This window comes from Lissotriton helveticus, chromosome 10 (genome assembly GCF_964261635.1).
Source record: "Lissotriton helveticus chromosome 10, aLisHel1.1, whole genome shotgun sequence".
Classification (NCBI taxonomy): domain Eukaryota; kingdom Metazoa; phylum Chordata; class Amphibia; order Caudata; family Salamandridae; genus Lissotriton; species Lissotriton helveticus.
The window spans coordinates 37,151,059-37,166,507 of NC_136071.1; the positions used below are offsets into that span (position 1 = coordinate 37,151,059).

A 15,449-nucleotide genomic window follows, 5' to 3' on the forward strand; every position below is an offset into this window, starting at 1 on the left:
ATGCACTACGTTTGTAGTTTTAATTGCATCACATGTGATATGATTTTTAAAATGGCCGCCACCAAACAAATTATCAGTGAACAAGAGTGCGCAAGCACTCGAAACGCGTATAAATTTGGATGGCTGAATAAAGGTTTGAAAAAAACGAACAAGGCTGCGTACTAATACGTTAATACTGGGAGAAGTGAAGGTATATATATACTAAGGATTTTACACAAGCTTGAACAGAAAACTTGCATCAAACCTACTAAGGTAAATTAATGTTTTGCTCACCATAGGTACTAGATGTCCCATAATGCATCAATTAAACCATGCACTATGCAAACTCCCACTGTGGGCTGGAAATTGAATAAATAATGCCAAAAATGAATGGTGAGCTGTTGGTGTGTCATTTTAGCAGCCCATGAAGAAGGGGACTTGAGCCCTGAAACGCGTCAGCAAAATATGCTAATTTTGAAAGATCGAGGCGAGTTGCATTTCAATGCCAGATGGTGTGAGCGCTGGGAGTGCCTTCTCAATGCTTCGGGCACTTTGGTTAATATATGTGTATATATATATATATATATATATATATATATATACATATATATATATATATACATATATAGCATATGAAAAAAACCATTTGGAAGAGAAATGTTAAGGAGGGAGAGCTAGACATCTGAAGTTCTGTACCTGTTTGCCCTGGTACCAAGCTCCTAAATTGGCAAATAGGACCCACGATAGTCAAGAGTGCGCCATTTGTTTGGCCACTGGAAGAATAGGACAGGCTAACACAAATATATTACTATGCATAAAGCATGTTTTCTTTGTCATCCACCAGTCATAGGCTTCTGGTTTTAGTCCTAATTGGTTAGATATGTAACGTAAGTTTTATCAGAGGCTTTATTCTAAGTGGTCTTTTTGACCTAAGTCTGTGCACAGTGGTTATTTAAATAAAACATATGTCTTGTGAGGTGAGATCGTGTGGCGCAGTTCTTATAGAGTCAGCTCGTTACCTAGAAGACATCTGAAATCTTTACCTGTATACTTTTTGCTCAACCGGTCACCTCAATGTACAGTACTTCAGGGCAGCACTCTAGATATTACGATTTTTTCAGAAGACGTCTGTAGGGTGCTCCCATCTGCTTCACTATTCAGGATTTGCAATATTTATTTTCTAAATTTCCACCTCTTTGTTAGAGCCAAGCCACTGGGTGTACGTGTCCTGCCACTGTTAATTTGAGCTAAGCAAGACAATTGTGTATTGAGTTATTTGCCAGGGACGGAACACAATGGCCCTGTAGGTCTGTTATCCCTGCTGAATGTTTTACCTTTAACTTATTGCATATACATGTGCACTTTATTCTCCCTTCCACTCTTTTAGCTATTACCCACTTTCCTATCTTTCTGATATTGATAGGTTTAAAACTCTTGATGCCACGATGAGATTGCCAATGTATTCACACGCTGAATTTTCTTTATCTTTGGCAAAGTTTCCACTCTGTGCTCTGTGTGTGGTGGAGCGCGTTTCTATTTGATCCTTAATTCGATTCTTTGGAATGTTTACCTCCATTGAGTACGTCTGCTCATCTTCATGTGTATACTGCTTGTCTGTCCTGCACGGAGAGCAGCAGCCGGAAGTGTTTAGTAAAAGGGCCTAGTGATTCAATACTTCAGTTTAATAGACTACGCCTTTGCAGTGAATGAGGTGCATAGGCCCACGCTAGCAGGCCCTCTCCAACTCCACCTCTTTCTTGGCAATGTTTCCCTCCTTGGAGGACTCCTTCTTGCTCTTCCAGTAGTTACACAACAATAGTATTTGGGCTCCTTTTGCTGCATGTTACACTCGACTGCTCAGATTAACTCAGTTTTGGGCCTTTTGTGGCTCTCTAGTATTGTTATCCTATAGTTTACTGCTGTGTTTTCAACAGTCGATGATAGCTTGTAAGTCAACTATCGTAGCCTGGAGGTTGGCGGGCAGCATCCTAAGTCACTGCTACATCAGTCTTTTCAAAGCACTTGCAGTCATGCATGTTGCAGTTACACACTCGACTTAGTTCACTGCTGGGCAGCCCAGGCTGCTTGGACTTGTTCTTTAGGAGGCACCAAACGAAATATTTTTTAAATTACAGTAGGATTTAGGGAATTTGTTTTTATTCCCCTATCTGCCCGCAACAGAAAAGTATCCTTCAAATCCTATGAAAGTGTGACCATTTGTATTAATGGAAGATGCTCCCAAATAACAAATGAAATATTTAGCAGTACGTTTCCAACATAATTCTTGGGTGAGAAGTATGCCTGAGAGTAATTTTTAACTATGCCAGAGTAATTTGGGTAATTCCACAATACTCTTTCACTTGTTATTCCCGATAATAATGAAGTTATGCCCGCTTGTGTAATTTAGAGTATTTGGGGGTGAGGAGAATCCTACCAGGAAAGCACATTTAGCGAGAGTATTTAGCACTGTTTTCTTGAAGCATAATGCACCCTCATGTCCATTTTGCACACAAGGGTGTATTTTGCTCCAAGAACTAGTACTAAAGGCCAGGAGTAAGTTGGGGGGAAATTCTACCCCAAGTGCATATTTAGCGAGAGTGAGTGGCTGCTCGCCCTTGTTATGCATGTTTTAATGTATTTACTGCTGTTTCTTAGTATAAAATGCATCCTCGCCTCCATTTTGGACGCCTGAGAGCATTTTTGTGCTAAGAAAATCGCACTAAATGCAGAATTACTCTTCAGGCGTGATTCTGTGTAATGCCGCAAAATTTGTAGGTAGTTCCACTTGATTAAGCTACACAGAATTACGCGAGTCACGCCCACCCCTAGTGAGAACCTTTCAGTCCGATGTAAAGTATTCTTTATATCCTACACATGTTTGAACAATGATAGTAATTCGGTGTTCTTACAAAGGGAGTCACTTTAGCCTGCATTTTCTCTGGTCCATGAAGCTGGGTGCTCAGCCTCAGAAAATACTAACAACATTAAAAGAGTCTGGCAAGCAGCTGCTGACCCATGTGCTTTTGATGAAGACATTGGTTACTGACACTGCCATCCCTCGTCTAACATCAAGCGCTCAAGAATGTGTCTGTCCTGGAAGAAAGACATTTCGGAATGTCATCATTTCTCTTTGGGTGGTGTTTGTGCTGTTGAGTGTCCTCGTTAGAATACATATTGTATTATAGATTTGTAGTGGGAGCTGAGAAAGTGGCCAGCAGGCAGCCCCCGATTCTCCTCGGAATCTGAGAACTGCTTTTCTTTGTTTTGGAGAGTGGGAGACAGACAGGAGCTGATGAAAACCCCCCCCCCCCTCCTTCAGTGATACTGTCTTCCCCGGTTGGGGTACTGGAAAAGCTTAGAGTTTACATACCCCACTTATCCCGGAGGGTCAGGGGGGTGGATTAGGGCGCTAAAAAGTTGCCAGCTGCGGGCCGGTACCAGTGGTTATAGTCTGCCGCTGCGCCTCTCTCTTCAGTGGAGCTGTCCATCCTAATCTTCTAACATATGGTTCTAATCCTGGTGAACTTCAGTACTGTCTCACCTTTTCCCTCCCTGGAACCTCATAAAGATCCGAGTCCTTGAATTATATTGGTTTAGGGTCTTTATTAGAAGGCAATGACATTTATTTTTAGGAAGTCTTCTCTTGCCTTGACACCTTGCTCTGGTTATAAAATCATATGATGGGGAGGTTCCTTAGATTGAGCCAGGAGAAGTACTGCGTGCTCATTAAATTTATTTTTTACAACTGAAAAACCTATGTACAAGACCAAAGACTGCGGTTAACATATGTACTTGTAGTAGGCAAAAGCGTAAGAGGTTTCAGAGAGGAAGTGCGTAGCTTTGAGGAAAGGCAATAGAAAGGCGATCTAGTGACCAGTTTAAATAACTGATTTATTTAGACGTTACACTACGGCATTTATAACTTCAGCGAAAATTATAATTTTACACAGGGAATTTGTGCGGAATGTGTCCCATCCAGAAGGGAGATACATGGTACTCTACTTGGCCCCTGGCGATCCTGTTCAGTGAGGCATGAGATCACACGTTGTGTCACATATCGTGGCATGATTTTGCTGGTAGAGACGCTTGGTTCATCAGTCCTGCAAGCATCATTTGACCTGGTACTACCATCAGCAGGGGCTAAGTTACCCCAAGAATCACCTACTTAGTCTGCTGTGGGATTTATAGAGCCCCCCATTCCGTGTCATTGGGAGATGGAAGAGATTCACACGTTCTTTTATAGAAAAGGAACTCGAAATATATTCTTGAAACTTATTGAAAGAAAAATGACCAGTGGTAATTGGCAAATCCTTTTAAGGAGGCTGGAGGGGGAGAGTGGACTTGTTGCTTATTGTTTCTCGTTTGAGGAAGAAAGAAACTCAGTCCTTACCTTAGACACTCAGGGAAATACAGCTGTCTTCTGGCCCCTGTAGAGAGAAGCACAATTTGAGAGTTGCTTAAACTTGGTTCCTTGCTTCCAAATTAATATCTATGTATCTATAGATATATATAGCTATAAAGATATAGATAGATATAGATAAAAAGATAGATATTTATTTATGCACGCAAGAACACCAAATGGTTAAGATTCTTGATATTGATAAATTCCGTAGATAGATAGACCATTCGTGTAAATAAAACCAAACTGTTGAGAGGTTTGTTGAAAGGTAATCCAGTATGTAAGTACTTAGATAAATGGATGGATAAAGAGATAGATAGATCGATAGATTGATAGATAGATAGATAGATAGATAGGCAGACAGGGAGATAGATAGATAGACCATTCGTGTAAATAAAACCAAACTGTTGAGAGGTTTGTTGAAAGGAAATCTAGTATGTAAGTACTTAGATGGATAAAGAGATAGATAGATCGATATAGATAGATAGATAGATAGATAGATAGATAGATAGATAGATGGATAGACATTTAACAGAGTATACGTACCACAGCCTGACAGCGAAGCATAGGGCAGCCCTGCTTATATAGGCAAACGTCTGCTTATTCAGCATGGGTGCCTCTCCTCTTAAGGGAAGCAAAGCAAGTTACAGAAAGTGTATAAGTGACTGAAACCGAATACTACAGTGTGGGCAGAGAATACTAAAAATAGCTGCCATACATGAGCGCGCCTCGCTGTTCCTTACGTAGTGACAGTTCATTTTAAATGACGACCACACATTTCCCGAAATATTACACAGCCACACACATTTGAATCTGGAGCTGTTATTTAATAAGTATTAATGAACCTCTCTTACTCTCTATGCACTGTTCAATAGTTGAAATGTACTCATTATTGTTCAGTATCTTTCATTTCTCTGGAAATTTAAAAGTAGGTTTCTTGTTGAGCCGTATGGGCCTGCGTGCATGTGGTGTGTTTTAGGGTGCAATTGACCAACCTTAATGACGCCATGATAGCTATTCTCTCTGCGTCGTGCTTTGTGCCACACAAACTTCAGCTTGAATACCTTTCGTAAAGGGCTGCCAACCTGACACATCTTGCTAATCGCAGTTTTAGCATCATTTCTGACTAGAAACCTATATATATATATATATATATATATATATATATATATATATATATATATATATATATATATATATATATATATATATATATATATATATATATATATATATATATATATATATATATATATATATATATATATATAGTTGCATATAATCCTCGGAATGGGGATAAATTGCCCTAAGAGCTATGCAGAGCAGGCGGTGGTGTATACATACGGCTTAATTTTGTGTTAGATAGTCTGAATCCGCTTCAAATGCTGGCGGTGCCATGTAGTGTTTAATTTGCTCTGCACAGATTTTCCATTACGACTGTCCATGTGTGGTACGCAAGTAAATACCACGAAGAAGACGTTCTTCTTAATAGAAGGTAAGTTTATTCAAATACAGCTTCACCAGCGCACCTTCAGAAGTTCGATCTGCAACTGCATCAGCCGATCGAACCCCCAATCACGCCCACATCAAGCACGATAGAACAAAGCATAAGGACAAATGCAAACCCACTACATCACGCGTAAAACACCTTCCTTGAAACTCTCGGGGTGTACGGAATGTGACATGTCCAGTGCCAAATGTTTTACCTTCTCAGCTGCAATTTGTAATTCTACCGCAAGGTGGTGCAAGGTTCTCACTTGTCGGCAATGCAGTCCCTAATATAGAGTAACACAATCATGAGTGCTGTTAACTTTTAATGTTTGATAACGGACCTGTCGCCACATGGACAAATATAAAGGTGGAAATTCACAAGGAAAGTAGTAAATCTGCAGCTGTAAAGTACTCCAAGCAGTGTACAGATAGATGTACTACTTTTTGTGAATTCACAAACATTTAGGGCCAGATTTAGGTCGCCCAATACCGACCAGTATCCATGAAATGAGATGTAGGAGCCTATTATTTACCGAATTGGAAAACATGAGTCGGTATACTTCCGACTCGGTAATTATGAGTCGGTATAATTCCGACTCGGTAAATATGAGTAGGTTTTTTACCGAAGCGGAATTTTCTGAATTCATATTTACCGAATTCTTATTTACCGAATCGGTAAATAAGAAACGGTAAAAAAATGGGCATGGGGATGTAGGAAAGCCCAAAAATACCAAATTCACGGAAATTCGGTATTTATGAGTCGGTATTTACCATGGATTGAATGCAGGTGGTAACCCGGTGAAGGCTATAAAAAGAGTCCCAAAATGCAACAGTGGAACCACAATGGCGGCTTTCTACGTCATTGCAAGGCGGCAAAGACTACAGGCAGCAGAAGAGAGGGAATGGCAAAGGGAGGAACAAGTGTACAGGCAGAGGATAACTCTGTTCCAACTGACAGAGCCTGAAATACTCCAGAGGTACAGGCTACATCCCCAAACCATCCAGGACTTGATCAGGGACCTACATCCACTCCTGGAGCACCCAACACCCAGGGCCCACGCCATCCCACCCCGTGTGCAGGTGCTGTGTAGCTTACACCTGCTTGCCTCCGGGAGCTACTAGAGTGTGATAGCTGCAGTGGGTGGTGTGTCGCAGAGCTGCCTGTCCCGCTTCTTCAGGAGGTTCCTTGACGCCATGATGCAGAGGATGGAGCATTATATTTCATTCCCTGACACACCTGCGGAACTTGCGAAAACCAAGACTGATTTCTATCAACTGGCACACTTCCCTCACGTGATAGGCTGCATAGAGCACCCACGTACCACTCTGTCCACCTGCAGCCACAGAACACATATACAGGAACCGTAAGTCAACACACTCCATCAATGTACAGGTCATATGCAACGCTGGCAACATCATCACAGACATCGTTGCAAAATTCCCTGGGAGTACCCATGATTCGTACATATTCCAGAATAGTGGATACACACGCCTAGTTGCCGGAGAATTTGGAAACGGATACCTGCTAGGTAAATGACATTGACACACCCTGACGCTCACTGCAGATTAATGTATCATGTACATGCAACTAATGTCAATCTTTCTCCCCCCTAGGCGACAGTGCATATGCCCTGCGGTCCTTTGTGCTCACCCCCTACCTCAACCCATCCACCAGGAGTGAAAGGCGGTACAACGTGGCACACAGATCCACACGCAACATTGTAGAGCTCACATTTGGACTACTCAAGAGCAGGTTTCGCTGCCTCCACAAGAGTGGAGGGGCACGCCAGTACACTCCAAACCTGTGCTGCAAAATCATTGCGACTTGTGCAATGTTACACAATCTCGCCACCAAGGAAGGCACAGAGGTGGAGAACACACATCATGAGGACATTGATGATGACACAGAACTGGCAGAGCCCCATGGTACAGTAGCAGCACCAGCTACAGATGGGAGACTGAGACGGGCAGAGGTCACACAGCAATATTTCTGAGTGAGTAATGAGACACAGACAGGCAAAGATTATGACGTACGTAGTTTAATTTTCACTACGCAAGTGCAATGATACCACACAATGGTGACACGAAATATCAAAGTCCATGACTGGGTGGTCACAGTTAACACCACCGTGACCTGTCCTTTGGGTGGAGGGCATAGACAATGTTTACGTCCATGGATTACAGGGTGGGACTGATGTTGCTGTGTGTCATGGCTTTCGGTGTGGCCTGTCTCTGTCGAATGACGCCTGCCGCTCCTGCGTATTTCTGGGACAGGAGTGCTTGTGCCACTCCTGCTGGTGGACTCCTCACTTTATCCAGTATTATGGGTGTCTTTCATAGATTCACATGCCTGAATCATTCCCCGTCGTCGAGACGGGAGTCTCAGGTGCATAGAAAAGTAATGTCCTATAGACATATATAGAGAGAAGTAGGCCTAAGGGCCTCACCTTAGTAGCCTATCTATGTCCTTTTGTAAAAAGGACCAAACTCTAGAAGAGAGCCAATCAGCTAACACCTCCCTCTAGAACCTTCCTGTCAGGAGCCTCAGTCTCTCAGATTTTCTACCGCACGTTGTGCCAAGGGAGTCTCCACCTGAGTTCTCCTCAGGTTTTCCTTACTAAAGCTTATTTCTCAAAGATTTGGATTACTTTTCTTCAATTTTGATTATGGATGATGCTCAGAAGAAGAAGGGTCTCTTCAGAGCATGTTCTTCTTGCCGAAAGAAGAGATTACATATGGAAGACCAGCACCAGACCTGCTTGTATTGCTTATATCCGGACCATTCAGCAAAAGACTGCAAAATTTGTTGAACTTTTTCTACAAAAACGCTGAAAGACAGGGAAGGTCGTCTTTTACTTTGGTTGAACAAGCTCAAAACCAGAGAAAATCTGGAATCTTCGGAGGAGGATGATTATTCTTCGATCTCCTCACAACTGTCTTTGAAAAGGCAAAGGGTGGCTTTCCCTAGCCCTACAGACGCTCCTCAAAAGAAGACTGCGAAAAAGTCTTCAGAGGTCAAGTCATCAGCGTCTGAGAAGGAGGTTCACACCTTCAAAAAGCTTGCGCCGTCATCGACGACGATATCGTCGACGCCTTCACCTGCGCAAAAGAAGACTGTGTCTCACGTCTATGTCTCGACCTCGACGACGACAGTATCGACGACGTCAGCATCGTCAGCTTTTTCCTCATCGACGACGACAACACCTACGACGGCGGGTAAGCCTCTGTCGTCGATTATCATTATCAAAAAATCGTCATCGTCGACAACGGCTTCGTCATCAGTGTCGACGACGAGACCTGTGTCGACGACGAGACCCGTGCCGTCGACGAAGGCGCCATCGTCGATGGGTACATCATCGTCAAAGTCATCGTCCTCGACGAGTGTGCCGACGACGAAAGCAATGCCGTCGACGAAAACATCGTCGTCGACGAGCGTACCGTCGATGAAGGAATCGTCGACGAGAAAGATACCGTCGACTGTGCCATCATCGACAAGAGTATCGTCGACGAAGTCATCGTCGATGCCAACGCCGACGACGAAAGCAACGACGACGATGGCCATACCGTCGTCAGCTGCACCGTCGACGAAGGCGTAGTCTTCGCCACTATGGAAACAGTCACCGACGATTCCACCATCGATGGGACAAACACAAGACCTACGCTCCATCGACAATAAATCTTCTCGAATCCTGTCGTCTGTGGTAAATAAATAAATAATACCCTATTTTTGACTAGACTTATAGCATAACAGATAGCTCAATAAATAAGAGTCAAGATTCGAGGTAGTAGGAGTTTCTGCAGGTTTATTACAGCACAAGGACAGGATCAGGACAACCTGCATAGAACAGAGGTGACCGGGCCCAGCAGGACAACTGGGGCCCAGCAGGACAACTGGGGCCCAGCAGCTGCCGGGGCTTGATCTGGGATGAGCGCGCTAACTTTTAATAACAATACATTGACTTATATACATAGCGCAAACACATAGCATTACATTGCAGTAGGCGTAGCAGTGGGTGGAGCAGAGTGCGTGACGCGTAGCAGTCGCGAGAGATAACAGTAAAAAGAGGTGTAACTGGGAGTATACATAGACATGTGATGCATACGTAACAGAATATGTCATGAATGGGCGGAAACATAGGAGGGGGCTACCTAAGGAGCCGGGACCTCTAACCTAATGGTGCGCGAAAACTGGCAATGACGTGTTACTAGGAGAAGCTGGGGGCTACGAACTCTGTGCTAGGAGCAGAGACTAGAGTCTGGAGGGTCGGAGCGACATGTACCTAAACCCTATCTGGTATCTGATGTTTAGGGAACATGTTGATATAAACTAGAAGTCATGAGGGGAAAGGCTAACTTGACTCTAAGACTGGACCATGCATTATTCTATATGTAGTGCGAGATGAAGAATACTAAATGACCATTAAATGCAGTATTTCTCTAACATGGAGACGAGAAGGCTAGACAATGACGGAAACTATTGATGCAGTTCAGTAGCTCAGGAATGTAGAGGAGGAGGACTGAACTGATAACTGGAACTATAACATACATTTGGCAGACTCAGAGGCAGAGCCGGGCTGCACCGGGCACTGCGAGGCAGGAAGTAAGTGAAAGGTCGAGGATACAGGTGGGGGCTGTATCGCTCCTCAGCGAGGCTTTCAGGAGACAGGAGCTGAATCTGATGTCCGGGCCCTTTTGAGGCCTAGAAACGGGGACTTTATAATGAAATAACGTGCACACTGAGAAACGTGGCAACATTACTTTACACAGGCCTGATATTCGTAGTATTCACGAGGACTGGAAAATAGCATACTAGAGGTGGACACAACTGTAATTGCGTCATTAATCGGACATGGGGAATAACATATGCATATTGGTCATGCACACATAACATATGATGGATGAGGCGTAGGGACACAGAACATGGCAAAATTTACTTTTCCACACGTCGACGAGTCCTTCAATGGATATTACACCTGAGTTAACGTCCCCAAGTAGGGTACAAAAACTGCCTCCAGCGCGTCTTTTACAAAATGAGGAGTCGGATGAAGAAGAAGATAGCTGGCAGGCTACAAGTCCATCTCATCTAGTGGTCAAGTGCCAAAGTACAGATGAGGATGACCATGAGGTTGAAATTACCCAGGAGCATAATGTTCAGACACATATGCAGACTCAAGTTACGCCCATGGTATGTTTACCTGCGGCTATAGTGTCTGATTTGAGATTCTTAATACAGGACTATAAACAACGATTCCCTGAGTCCTCGGCTCCAGCGGATAGGCAGGCGCCTCCAACAACAAGGTCGGCTGCGTCTCCACAGCCCAGACCATCACCATTGGTGCTTCATCAGGAAAGGGAGCACGTTCAAGATCCTCCATCATTTGAGGAGGAGGAGGAGGAACCACATGAAGAGTGGGAGATTCAAGATGACGTCTCCCATCATGATGACGGGGATGATTATATTATTTCTTCTCCAGCCCACAACATCAGGTTCTCCACCGGGGAACATAGGAGGGTTCCACAGTTTGATGGAAAGGGCAGCCAAAAGGTTCCACATAATGATGGAGTCTCAGGAAACGGATTGTTTCCTTTATGATTTTAAGGAGCCACTTAGGAGGACAACCAAATCTATTCCGATCATCGAATACATTTGGAATGAGGGTCTACAATGAATGCAGACACCAGCCTCAGTTTCAGCGGTGGTTCCAAGACTGGACAAAAAGTACAAGGCCCCGGCATCGGCGCCAGCCTGTCTTACAGGACACCCAAACCAGACTCTGTGGTTACACAAGCGGCGCAGAAAAATTCCAGAAATCCTTCCTCGCCGTTAACAGCCCCGCCAGATAAGGAAGGCAGGAAACTAGACAATATCGGAAAACGATTCTCCACCACTTCGGCAATGACAATAAAGGCGGCAAATTCAATAGCGCTGCTAGGAAGATATAACAGGCAATTATGGGCAGACATTGCTCTGTCCCTTTCTGACCTGCCGGAAGACACAAAGGAAGAGGTTCAAGCTTTGCTTCTAGAAGGTCAGTCTTCGGCCTCTGAATTAACAGACTGTGCTCTAGACGTTGCCATGACTGGTTTCAGACAACTAGCAAGAGCAGCTGTATTGCGAAGGCAGGGATGGCTCAAGTCTACCTCCTTCAGGCAGGAGGTACAATCTAAGATCCTGGACATGCCATACGATGGGCAACAACTGTTTGACGCTAAGATTGATGAAGCGCTACAAACAATAAAGAAGGACACAGATACAGCGAGAGCACTCGGCACGCTGCAATTTAAGAACCAGTCCTTTCGTGGGAACAGGGGCAGAGGCCAGTCCTCTTACAGAGGCAATTATCAAAATAGATCCTCGTATTCATATGGACAAAACAAGTCTCAATACCAACCACGCCAACAGCAACAGAGCAGGCAGTCCTCTTTTGGAAGGTCCAACTTTCGTGGAAAGTCCCAGCGAAAACCCACTGGCAGATGCCAATGACCTATTACTACAGCCAGTCCATCCTTCATCTCCTTCTTTCAAACTTGGAGGAAAACTGACCCATTTCCTCAATAATTGGAGGAGGATAACAACGGACCGGTGGGTCCTCCAGTTAATTCAATTTGGCCATTCTCTAGAATTCGAACTTATCCCTCCTACAACCTCTCCTCGCCCTCTGCCCCACAAACACCTACGATTGCTCCTTCAAAAAATCTCAATCATGCTCCAAAAAGGGGCAATAGAGCAAGTACCATCAACCCACAAGGGAAGGGGATTTTACTCCCGCTTCTTCCTCATTCAAAAGAAGGAGAAGAAATGGAGGCCCATTCTAGACCTCAGGGCGCTCAACACATTCTTAAAGAAGCAATCGTTCCGCATGGTCACGATTCAGGAGATCCTGGGCCTGCTGGAGGAGGGAGACTTCATGACGTCTTTGGACCTACAGGACGTATATTTTCACGTCCCAATCCACAAGAATCACAGGAAATTCCTATGATTTGCAGTGGCAGGCCAACACTATCAGTTCTGTGTCCTCCCTTTTGGTCTCAAGTCTGCGCCCCGGATCTTCACCAAGTGTCTCTCCCCGGTGGCAGCATTCCTCCGACAGCATGGCCATCAAGTCTTCCCGTATTTGGACGACTGGCTGGTGAAGGCACCATCCTTGTCAGGCGCGATCACATCCTCCAACGCCTGTCTTAATCTCTTCAGGAACTTGGGTCTTACGCTCAATCAAGACAAGTCCACCTTGCATCCCTCTCGGACCATTACCTTCCTCGGAGCGACACTAGATACAACAGCGGCGAAGGCTTTCCCTTCTCAGGAGAGAAAACGCAAGCTTATCTCTCTGGCCGCATTAGTGTCTTCGAAGAAGACTTTGACAGTCCGGACCTTCAAATCCCTCTTGGGAATGATGTCTTCATGTATTCTACTCATACCACACTGTCGACTACGGATGCGTCCGCTCCAGGAAGCTCTGTCCAGGCAGTGGACACAATGCATGGGATCGTTCGACGACCGCATAAAGGTCACACGGCAGATCGTCGAGGCATTACTGTGGAGGTCGCTCAAGAACCTCTCGCAAGGGCTGTCGTTCCTGCTTCCGGCGGCGCCGCACGTCATTACTGGGACGCCTCTCTGGAGGGTTGGGGAGAAGTCCTACAAGAATTGAGGATCAGCGGCAGATGGTCATCCCAGGAGACACAACTCCATATCAACCTACTGGAGTTGAGGGCAGTCTTCCTAGCCTTGCAGGCCTTCTTGCCAAGGATCAAGAACTCCCTAGTGCTCGTCAGGACCGACAACACAACGACGATGCACTACCTGAACAAACAGGGAGGAACGCGTTCGCTAACACTCTCTTGCGAATAGCAGAAAATCTGGAACTGGCTCATTCTCCACAACGTTTCGTTGAGAGTGGAGTACGTCCCAGGCAAGGACAATGTCATCGCAGACGCCCTAAGCAGGCAGAAGTCTTCCTTACACGAATGGGAGCTAGATATGGCAACCGCTGCTCAGGTCTTCTCAAGATGGGGAACACCGCCAATCGACCTATTTGCGACCAGGGAGAACGCCAAATGCCAAAACTTTGCAAGCTGGCATCCCCAACCAGGGTCTCTCGGAAATGCATTTTCCATTGCATGGCGCAACATCTTTGCGTACACATTTCCACCATTTCCGATGATACCCAGAACCCTCAGGAAAATGAAGGCGGAGCCCTGCACTTTAATTCTGATAGCCCCATTCTGGCTGAGACAACATTGGTTCACGGACCTCCATCGCCTGTCACTGCAGCCGCCAATACGGCTTCGTCAGCATCCCTCTCTACTCACGATTAGCAACAAACAGATTCAGCACCCGGATCTGAGATCTCTCAGGTTATCGGCTTGGCTCCTGAGTACCGAGAGTTCAGCAAGTTAAACATCCCGCAGAATTGTAAGGATGTTCTTGCCAGAGCACGAGCGGACAGCACTAATAAGACTTATTCCCTGAAGTGGAAACGCTTCTGCATCTGGTGTGCGGACAAAGGTTTACGTCCTTTCACCGCCTCCCCAGAACAAATATTGCCATACTTGCTTCATTTGGCGCAGTCGGGCCTTGCCCACTCCTCCATAAAGGTACATTTGGCGGCTATCTCACGGTTTAAAAGGACACCTAAAGAACCCTCTCTCTGGTCTAGTAGACTGGTGAAGCAATTCCTCAAAGGTCTCTATAGATCTTTTCCTCGACCACGGATGGTCCCTCCAACATGGCATCTAAACGTGGTTCTTAACCAACTAATGAAACACCCTTTCGAACCCATTCACAAGGCAGACTTAAAGTACATTTCATGGAAGACGGCTCTACTCCTGGCACTTACTTCAGCAAGGAGGGTCAGTGAACTGCAGGCTCTTTCCATCCAAGACCCCTTCCTGCAGTTTAGAGATGACAGAGTTATTTTAAGGACCAATCCGAGGTTTATTCCTAAGGTCCCCTCGGACTTCCACTTGAATGAGCCTGTGATCCTCAAATCTTTCTTTCCAAATCCCAGTACTGCAGCTGAGAGATCGCTGCACTCATTGGACCTTAAAAGATGTCTCACATTTTATATTGATAAGACCAAACATTTCAGAAAATCTAACCAGCTCTTCATTGCCTTCAGTAGACCTAGAAAGGGTCTACCGATTACCAAACAAAGCATCTCCAGATGGATCTCTTCGGCAATTACCTTCAGCCACGACAGAGCCGGACATCCATTGCACACTAAAATCAGAGCGCACTCTACAAGAGCCATGTCGACTTCTATGGCACTTTTTTCAGGAGTGCCAGTCCTCGCCATCTGCAGGGCGGCAACGTGGAAGTCGCCGCATACCTTCACCAGGCACTACTGCCTGGATACAGAGCTGATGAAGGATGCAGCAGTGGGACAAGCAGTGCTACGCCATCTATTCCAATAAGGTGAGCCTTCCTCCATCCCTCTATCCTTTTCTGATATGCACATTTCTCTGTTACTACTTCTGGTTGATGTCTATTGATGGTTCATAGTCGCATGATATGTATTATCTAATGACTTGTTTATGATGCTCCATCAGAAATGTGCACATGGTATTGCTTGCTACT

General features: G+C 45.0%; 1 long non-coding RNA gene across 1 annotated transcript in view; it reads left to right on the top strand.

Moving 5' to 3' along the window:
- Positions 1 to 15,449, top strand: part of LOC144785844 (uncharacterized) — a 100,583-nt gene that overhangs the window by 36,316 nt on the left and 48,818 nt on the right. The gene's annotated exons all lie outside the window — the stretch shown is intronic.